The sequence below is a fragment of the Helianthus annuus genome, chromosome 5 (genome assembly GCF_002127325.2).
Source record: "Helianthus annuus cultivar XRQ/B chromosome 5, HanXRQr2.0-SUNRISE, whole genome shotgun sequence".
Lineage (NCBI taxonomy): Eukaryota > Viridiplantae > Streptophyta > Magnoliopsida > Asterales > Asteraceae > Helianthus > Helianthus annuus.
In genome coordinates, this window is record NC_035437.2 from 37816765 (window position 1) to 37827697 (window position 10933).

The 10933-nt window shown below is 31.0% G+C and overlaps 1 long non-coding RNA gene across 1 annotated transcript; it reads left to right on the forward strand.

Annotated features, from left to right (window-relative positions):
* The first annotated feature begins 2368 nt into the window (after positions 1-2368).
* On the forward strand, positions 2369-3889 carry LOC110938753. The gene is made up of 3 exons (XR_002591654.2): positions 2369-2415; positions 2634-2690; positions 3688-3889. It is a non-coding gene; the product is annotated as an uncharacterized LOC110938753 (long non-coding RNA).
* Positions 3890-10933: the final 7044 nt, after the last annotated feature.

Below are 10933 nucleotides of genomic sequence, written 5' to 3' on the forward strand. Positions count from 1 at the left end.
AAGTCCTACATTGTTTATTTGTAAAAGGTAGCTTATTAATGTATTCATATTTGTTACAATGGGTACAAATGTTTGTCGGTCAACCTGACCCGACCCGTTTCAACCAGTTCTAAAACAACACAACTGTGCTTTCCAATGACTGTTAAAGATTTTACGGGCTGTCAGAATTTGATGGGAAGAAGTGGAGCTGTCGCTTGATATTCGATTGATATCTTAATTCTAACCAATTATAATTAATAGAAATGGATCTCTAGGGACTATAATTAATTGAATGCCGTGATTGAAGTTAAATCAACTATACAAATAAAATTAGTTTGAAGAATAACAATTACGTTTGATTCCAACAAAATTTAAGCAATTTGCAATTGCTATGCTATGCTTATGGTATAACATTTTAATAAAAATATTAGGAGACAAAATAGTATTTCTATATTGTTATTACTAAAAAATAATAATTAAATGAAAATTTAGTTACGATTTAATTTGGGAAATGCTATAACATTTTAATAAAAATATTAGGAGACAAAATTGTATTTCTATATTATTATTATTATGAAAAAATAATAATTAAATGAAAATTTAGTTACGATTTAATTTGGTGGTGAATATAAAGTTCATCAATAACTCACTAAATATTATTTATCTAGGCATTCATTTGTTTACTCATGCATTTCAAAGGTCTCTCCTACTTAATACTATACAAACCAAAAAGCTTGGTAACTGATTTCGAAATTAAAACCCATAATCATGCAATTGAAGTTTACAATTTAATTTGATGGTGAATATAAATTCATCAATAACTCATTAAATATTATTTATCTAGACATTTATTTTTCACTCATGCATTTCAAAGGTCAGTCCTACTTATCACTATACAAACCAAAAAGCTTCGTAACCGATTTCGAATTTAAAACCCATAATCATGAAATTCAAGTTTGATAGTTATAACCCATATAATAACCCAATTTCACTCACCCACACGACACAGGGCACACCCATAAATTGTTTCCCCACACTCTATTTTTCTCCAACGCACCCGCACAACCTCTACTAACCACCGATCGACCACCACCGATCCTGACGAATTTTCCCACCACCAACCACCGCTTCTGCTTTGTTAATCAGTTCGAGTATATATCATTTTGCAGCAGATGTTTAGGATTTTTTTTAATCTTATCAGAATGAAACAGCAAGCATCGTCGTCAACCTTAGTAGCTGATATTGGTGTGGAGTTTTTCTTAAAGTTAAACAAATTATATGCCACCCTACCTACCTGAAAGGTGGAATTATTGTCTATTAGCTCATTTTTAGTGTGTTGTTGCATACAAGGTTTCATTTCTTTCTATGTTATGTTTTGTGATATGATTTTTATTTCATTTTCTTATAAATATTAAAATTCCATGATTATGTGTTATGTGTTTCCAAAATTTTATCAGAGAGTTTATTATATTGTCTCTTGATCTTTTGCAGTAGAAAGAAAAAAGTTAAGAAAAGGTTGAAGAAGAAGATGCAGCCTTCATATAATCCATTTTCCAAGTTAGTACGACTTTTAAGTAAGACGCTGACTACACAAAACAGGCCCTATGCGGAAAGCCGTTACGATAATCCTAGAAGAACGACCACTTCCAATAGAGCACCATTAAACAACACCAGGCGCTACAAAAAGAGGGGATAGTTACCAACTATATTTTACTAATGATCTGTTGAAGGCTTTACGTGTGGGAAGTGTATAACTGAGTGCATCGTCTACTATATATATATATATATATGTATGTATGTACACACCTTATATATGGTTTTTTGATCATTTTAAGGTTTGAATTATGTTCCCACCCGTATTATCGACTCCGCCGCAACGCGCGGGTTCCCCAGTATATATTAAAAAGGAGAAGTGATGTACAAGATGGTAATTTTGCCACGCGTATCAATTTTAAAGAAACATGTACAAGATGTTTAAAGCCAATTAAAAAGGAAGTTCTATAAAATTTTAAGACATCTCAGGGTTAAAATGGAGAAATCGTCCTCCCACGTTTAATTCCCAGAAACCCAATCGTCAAACTTCAAGTGTAGAAGAGGATGACTTAATTTCATTCACCTCTTCACTTTCTTTCTTTATATCTCCGAAAACTCAAAACCCTTGATAGCAACCGGATTAAAACAACGTACACCACACACACAATGGCGACTACAGCGGCTGCCGTCCGATCAATTTTCCGGTCATCATCCCTCCGTAGCGCAGCGGTGCGTGCATCCTCTCAAGCCAAAAACTCAAGCCAAACATTTCCTTTCTTTCTTTCCCAGCCCTACTTACGATCCAAGTTAAAGTTCTGCCTAACATTTACTTTCTTTCTTTCCCAGCCCTACTTAAGAAGGTTCTGATTCAGATGGTTCTGTGGGTAGCGCTCCAGGTGAAAGGTATATATTTAGCCTATAAGCATATACGTTTTAGACATCATATCCATTTGTGTTGTGTTTAAGTAAATGTTAAAAATTGAATATTTGTCACTATGTCAATACTTGAACGAAGTTACATTCTATCAAGTTTTTAGTACAAAATAATGGAATATGAACTACTAATATATACATCATCCAAGTTAAAGTTCTGCCTAACATTTCCTTTTTTTGTTTCCCAGCCCTACTTATGAAGGTTCTTATTCAGATGGTTCTGTGGGTAGCGCTCCAGGTGAAAGGTATATATTTAGCCTATAAGCATATAAATATTTATTTATTTTTTCAAATAAGGTAGGTAGTAATATTAGGTTTGACATATATTATTTTATTTAAAATCATGAAAAAAATTAATGGTCAATTCCCTTACATTACTTCATATCTTTTTCATAATTTCCTAACTATGGACGCATGTGTACAACTTAGTAGTTTATGCACCGATACCAATATATGCCTCCTTTGAACCCAATTGAGTAGCCTTATTAGTTATAATTTCAATTTTCAAAGCTTGGTTAACAGCTTATCTGGACTTGAAATATAGGCCAGGTAATAATGTACGAATGGGCCTAATATATTCATCTGAATACATTAATCGACATCTCTTAAGAATGAACCAACACCGACATTTTTCAGCAAGATATGATATTTTAACTCATCCAATGAAGAAACTCTTAAGAGACTTGTGAATAAGCTTAAAAAATCACCTCAAGAGGTTTTTGATTCACTGAAAAATCAAACAGTTGATTTAGTGTTCACTGCTCATCCAACTTAGGCTATTAGGAGATATTTGCTTCAAAAACATGGAAGGTATGTTCTATAATGCTTTAAATAAGTCTTACTTTCATTAAAAGAGTTGTGGGTAGGCCTGTAAGCGAACCGATACGGTTGTTCTTAATAAACGAATGAACATGAACAATTTTTTTTTGTTCATTAATTAAATGAACAAACATGAACACATGCTTCGTTAGTTTATGTGTGTTCATTTACCTTCATTTATCTATGTTTAAGTTCGTTTAATATTCATTTCAAGTTTTTAGGCAGTTACAATTTAGTCTGGTTTTATTTAATTTATTGTTGCATATTGTAATATGAATTAAGGTTTTCATATGGTAGTGAGTTCTCTCAATGATTTTTATGGGTTAGTCATGTATGGAGAGTCATGCGTGCACATATGTTAAGATATTTAATTTGACTAACTCATAGTCGTTGCTTATGTTTACTTGCTTAAACCTGTTGTAGACAAGAAACTACTAAGGGGAAGGGCGACTACATGGGCATGCATTAGCGGCAGAAGATTTCGTGAATTATTGAATAAAACCGGAAGCTTTATGAACTCCTTTAAGTTTTTTTTTTCTGTAATGTATGTTTTTAGACTTGGCATACATGTTTGTTTTTAAACACATTCCGCAAACAAAGTTTCCTGTGCTATGCACGCCTTAAATTTTGTGTGGCCGGCATATGGTACAAGCTCTTATGACGTTTTGTATGGCTTCTCTTACATTGTCTTTTGGCTAATTACCTTTTATCCATGCATAAACATTTTTCCCGAACGCACCACAAAATGAAGGACACTAACTGTTGGTCATGTCGTGCATCGCACGGGCCTACCCTCTAGTATATTCTAAAGTTTAGTTATATGTTCTATTTTAAAACCAAAATTTATGGTTGTTTTAAATGAGGTCATTTACATATATCCCCCTCCTAAGATCATTTATTACATATATACCCAACCCATAAAATCAATTACATATCTCCCCCTTTTAAACCATACATATTACATATTTACCCATTTTATTAAAATCACTCCTATTGAATTACTATTTTACCCTTAATGAACTTATTAAATGATTATTACATTTTTCCCCTTTCTAATACCATTACTTACATATTTTATGATTTAATGTGTAATATAATTGTTTACAAATAAGATATTAACCTAATGATATTAATTCATTTTTTTATAAGCCCTGCCTATTTTTTTATAAGCTTCTGCCTCTGTTATGTGAAAATTGAAAGTTTTGCTTATATATAATACGTCATAGCTCTTAAGCATTACTTTTTTTAAAGAAAACAGTCATGCGACCATGGTTTAAAAATTTACTTTTGCTGTAAAACAGTTTTTTCAATATTATTTTGAATGTTTAAAACATGACAATTAGATTTCTGAAATAGCATTACACAAAAAGAAAAATGGAAATTTAGCTCCTGCTTCAAAACAATTAAAATGTTGATGATCGAACTAAGATTTAGGCTAAAGAAAAATTGATTACGACTTGAAAAAAACAAACGTATATTGTATAACAATATGTTTTTTTTATATAAGATATTTTAGATAATCAATATTTTAACGTAAATTGTTAGTGTAGTTAACTAAAATTTAAATGTATAATGGGTCGGTTGTAAAAAAATATGTAAACTTAAACTTAACCAGTAACTAGATATGTAAAAAGGTCACTTGTTTTATAAAATGGGTATGACCGTTTTTTTTTTCAAAGAAATATTTTAAAGATTTTATCACAACATATAGAGTATTGACTAGATTGATTTTGAAGTTAAGAGATAAGAAATTAAGAAAAAGGGTAAAAGGGTAATTTCATAAAGAAAGGGGGACACGTCTGTTAACCGAGAGCTAATTCATCAAGTAATTGAAGCTATTGAAGAAAACTTTACCAGTAGTGAACAGGTTAATTGTCGCGGCCGTAAACCTAACCAAAAGAAAGAGAAGGCGAGTCATCGGAGGTTCGCCGGAAAAGCTTTAAATCCTCCGCCAGAGGTTTCGGTTTTGCCTCCGTACGACATCTCATTAGATTCGCCTTCGTACGACATCTCATTAGTTGCATCGTTTTGGTTTTGATTTTTCCCAGGAATTGTTTTGTTTCGATCTAAGTTTTTTGAGTTCGTTTCGGTAAGATCTTTTACGTTTTTTGTTCCGTTTTCAGTTTTTTTTAGTTTTGTGTAAATTTAGTTTCTTTTCCGGTTAGATTCGCTTTATTTGTTTTTGGTTCAGGTTCGGTTTTCATTTCAGCAACATTATTTGTCTCAGCTTATTTGTTTCGGTAAAATTATTCAGTTTGTATAGGTTCATTTCGGTCTGGTTTGTTTTTTGGTTCGTTTAGGTTTGGTTTCAGTTTCCTTGGTTTTCGCTTTTAGTTGGGTTCCATTTTTTATTTAGTCCCCGGTTCGCTTTCTATTGGCTCAAAACTATTTATGCGGATCAAGTTAAAAACATATATTCACATACATACACACGCGTGGTTAAGGTACGTTGCATAATCTATACATCTTGCTTTAAACAGAAGTAGGTGCAACCTGTAAACGAATTGGAGGTTCAATGTTATGTTCGTTTATTTTCGTTCATTTATGTTCGATGATTGACTTTCGTTTATGTCTGTCCTCTCTCTTATTTGCGTTCGTTTGTAACCATTCTTTGTTTTCATTTGAATGTTCGTTTAAATTTATACATTACTAATATTCATTTGAAATAGTTTTCATATTATCAAACCATTTGTTTACTTTTAAAAAGTTGGATGTAATGATACTGGTAGAATATTGACTTCCACCATGCTGGTAAAATTAACACAGTTTTACAACCCACCAACCCGATTACTACTCGCCTGCCTATTTAAATAAATGGGTTAAATAAGTAATGAACCGCATTCAGGTTACATGAATTTAAGCGTGACGGAGTTAGACTTGCATGGAGTTTTCCTACATATTTTGATAGGTCTGTTTGAATTTGCATATAAAAATAATTATCTGAATATGATTTATTTCAACTTCAACTTTCAGTAAACAATTTCTAAGTTTAGCTATATCTTATATTTAAAATCAAAATTTATGGTTGCTTTAAATGCATTACAATTAACTTTAATGAAATAGTACCAGCCTTTATGACCATGCTTAATCAATGAGTCTCTTCCTTTTCTCCATATATTAATGTTTAAGTTAGGGTTTATAGACTTTTCATAACAATTCACCTTAAAGGATTGATTGGTTATTAGATAACTAATACTTAATATTACAATTAACTTTAATGAAATAGTACGAGCCTTTATGACCATGTTTAATCAATGCGGCTCTTTCTTTTCTCCATATATTAATTGAAATAGCTCTAGCACGGGATTTCTGGACTCTGAGATACACTACCAGTTTAGCAAATGGTAGTCTTGAGGTAAGTTTATTGTACCATTGACGGTTCACCATTATCTTTAGAAATTTACTTCTGATGTATATGTTGCTTCTTTAAATAATTGAGAAATAGAGGCGAAACGAGTTGGTTAACGGGTATTAAAACAACATCACATGACTATAAGCACAATGACAATTGTCACAAATTAGAGGACTACATTGTACATATGCGTCAACTAAAAATAAAATTTAATTAAATGGACTAAACAACTACATTAAGTTCGAGAGCAGGGTAAAAATCTAAAATATCATTTTTGTTTATTTTTTACTTTTATAACCAGATGTGTTGCAGGCATCTGAAAATGTTACCCTGGAGTCGGTACACAAGATTGGCAAGCTGGAGTGACATATGTGTCCAGATAACACTTTTTAAGTCCTGCATACCCTATTTATTAAGTATTGGGTTAATTGTAATAAATTTTAGTAAACAAATATATAGATTATATAACTAAACACTTGAAGAACTGTTAGGATTTGTTAATTTTGTTGGTTTATAAACTGCTTTCTGATCTATAAAAGGGAACAAAACCTGCAATTTGACTTTTAGATGTTAAAACTAAATTTATATGTGTATGTGTATGTAGTATAATATGTGTATATATATATATATATATATATATATATAACATCTATTTTACACCATTTTAAAACACAATGAAAAAGAAAAAATAAAAAAAATTGAAAACTGTGACGTCTTTTGAAGAGGATTGAGAAACCACACGTCCATAGATTTGAAGTTTTGTGAGACCACATGTGGTGGGGCGCAAACCTCTCTCAAAGCGTCTTAAAAACGTGGGGGAACACTGTACCCTCGGGTGTTTTGGGCCTTTTTTGACTGGTGGTGCTACCACAAAGCGCCGAATGAGGAGTGGACTTTGGTCAAAATAACCATGGTCAAACGACTAACTTTAAAAAAAACCCGGTTTTTGTTTTAAAAATCTATACTATATTCACACTTTCGTACCGTGTCACGCACTATCTATATCGGTCGTCGTTCCAGGAAAAAACAATAACTATTATGCATGTCGTGTATCGCACGGGTATTCCCTGTAGTAAAGTAAAAAATCTAATTCAATATGTCTCCATAATTAATAGAACTCTGTCGCTACGAAAAGAAACCGGTATCATTTCCAAACCTCTCACTATATTCGTTTAGTATAACATGATATTTTAGTTGAATCGACAATTCTCTCTATAGAGAAGTAGAGTAACTATTTACACCATAGTTTTGAAGTATAGTTAGCATATAATGTAATAACTAGCTTACAACCCCGTGTATTACATGGGTTGAATGACGAAAAATATAAATTATATACTTGTATATAATTCTTATTAATGAAATAACTTATTTAGATAAATTAGTAAAATAAAAGAACAGTTATATTTTCGTTATTTGTACATATGATTTGATACTTTATTAATAACTATTGTTTATATCCAAACAATATATTTTATCTTAACAAATATATAAGGTTTGGGTAAAATGAAAACTTCTACGAGTTTTGAGAACTTAGAGAACTCAACCTTACAAAAGGTTTTTTGAATTTTTTACAGAGGGTGTGAATGAGCGGTTAGAGACTCAAGGTGTTAAACTTTTTGATTTTGGATTCAAGTGGTTAAAACCACTAAAACATAGGGACATAAAAAGTAATTTACTACTAATTAAATTTGAAATTATTTGTTTGATCTCTAACTATATTAAATAATATTATACTTATTATATTATTTGATACATTTATATTTGTTATAGATAATTATTAATTTTTTTTTTTGGAATTTAGACGTTTATCTCTAACTATATTAATTAATATTATATTTTGTGTATAAAATTAATATGTAATACTATTATTAAAAGGGAGGAGGCACCAGAGAGTGACACGTATACAAAAAGATTTTCATTTATTAGTATAGGAAGATAATTACTTTAATTATTTGTATCATTCGCATGTTAAAAGCTATTTGTATTTATCTCAACAATATCACGCATATATGTCGAGTCGGCTCACACCCTGTGCGGGGTGTGCAGCCGTATAAGGCCCATTATCTAGGGAACCATAAAAATTCCTTTTATGGAAAACACAAGGAACGAGGCACAAATAGAGGGGACGAGGGTTTAAGGGTGTATGAGGTGGGTTAGGAAGGGGATTCAGCAACCCCTTTGCCGTACAGCATGTTCACCACCAAAGGAGTATTTCCGATTGGCAAAGATGATGGGGAAGAGATTTCGGGGATATGTTGCCGCATGAGGCAAAAGAAGAGAGAGGGTAAGTGGTGGGGTCTATACCCAAATCAACCAATCACATGTTTTTTTTTTTTTTAATTAGTTTGCCTAATCTCATTTTAGGCATGCACCCTTTATGTTTTTTGAGCATTAGGCAAGAATGAGAGGAGAATTACATGACAACATAATTTGGTGGGGGGAAAGTTTGCCTAATCTCAATGCGCATACACCCCTTACACCCTAAGCGGGTGGATAAAAAAACAAGGGTAGGGCTAGGCCGCCTCATATATAGAACGGAGAATGAAGGAAAATCAAAGGAATCCAATTAGGCAATTTTTCTAATTCAAACTTTCCAACCAATTAATCTAATACAGGGGGTTAAATTAAGTAGACCTTAAGAAGGTATCAAATAGAGTTCGATTGATCTCATTTAATCGTCATTGGACCATCTAATCAAACTTTACGATATGAGATTTTAGGTTTTCACTTTTAAATTTATAACTTGTAAATTTTAAAATTTTTGTTTTTAACATTGTGTCTTTGTATTTAGTATTGCGTTATTGTGTCTAATTATGACTTTTTCCTCGACATTTTGTTATATTCTTCGGCATTATTTTATATTTTGCTCAATATTGTGTTATACATCCATTGTATCTTTATACATTTCTTAGATTTAAAAGATTTTGTAGGATAACTTTACACTTAGATTAGATACCTTTTAATTAATATATTTAAGTTATCTACTTTCCTATTCAAAAGATTTAATTTTTGTAGTTTCCTGATTATATAATTTTATTTACAAAATTCCGAATTGAAATATTCCATTCATTTAAACTTTTTTAATTATCAAATTATGCCAAATTAAAAATCAAATTTGATTTATTTACAAAATTCCGAATTGAAATATTCCATTCATTTAAACTTTTTTAATTATCAAATTATGCCAAATTAAAAATCAAATTTGATAGAGGATCTATCTAAGTCAGTGTTTAGTTTCACTTATCTCTCCTGTTTTTAGTTTTATGAGTTGAGTTATAATACAAAGTATTTAAAAATAAGAAGGGTAGGAGGAATTAAATGGAAATAGTAATTTTGTCTACAAGAGGAAAGAGATATGCACATGCAAGTCACATGTTATTTCCCCTCTAATATTTAAACGTCTGTAATTTTTTTATACATCATTTGTTTTTAAAAAAAAAAATTATACCAAAAAATCAAGCGTTTTTTTATCTTTAATATGAGTACCATATTGTTATATTTTTAAAAAAAAATCAAAAACTCAATTGCATATTACACAATGGACATTATGTAAAACACAATGTAAAGTAGATAAAAAACGGGTTGAGTCGTAATACAAAGTATTTAAAAATAAGAAGGGTAAGAAGCCACCAGAGAGTGACAAGTGTCCTAGGAGGAATTAAATGGAAAGGGTAATTTTGTCTATAAGATAAAAGAGAATATGCACATGTAAGTCACATGTTATCCCCCCCCCCCAATTTTTAAACGTCTGTAATTTTTTTATACATCATTTGTTTTTTAAAAAAATATACCATAAAATCGAGTGTTTTTTATCTTTAATATGAGTACCATATTGTTATATTTTTCAAAAAAAAAAAATCAAAAACCCAGTTGCATATTACACAGTGGACATGATGTAAAACACAATGTAAAGTAGATAAAAAACACAATCAATGACAACAGATAAAGACACAATGGACAACATACTAAAACACAATGACCATAACGTATAACACAATGGCGATAACATATAACACAATGACCTGAACTAACAACACAATTTATAGAAAACCCAGATATAACACCATCTTCATTGTGTCATATCTTAAGCTTTTATCTATTGTCATTAATTGTGTCTTCTATCTATTGTCTATAAGAGAAAAGAGAATATGCACATGCAAGTCACATGTTATCCCCCCCCCCCCAATTTTTAAATGTCTGTAATTTTTTTATACATCATTTGTTTTTTTAAAAAATATACCATAAAATCGAGTGTTTTTTATCTTTAATATGAGTACCATATTGTTATATTTTTCAAAAAAAAAATCAAAAACCCAG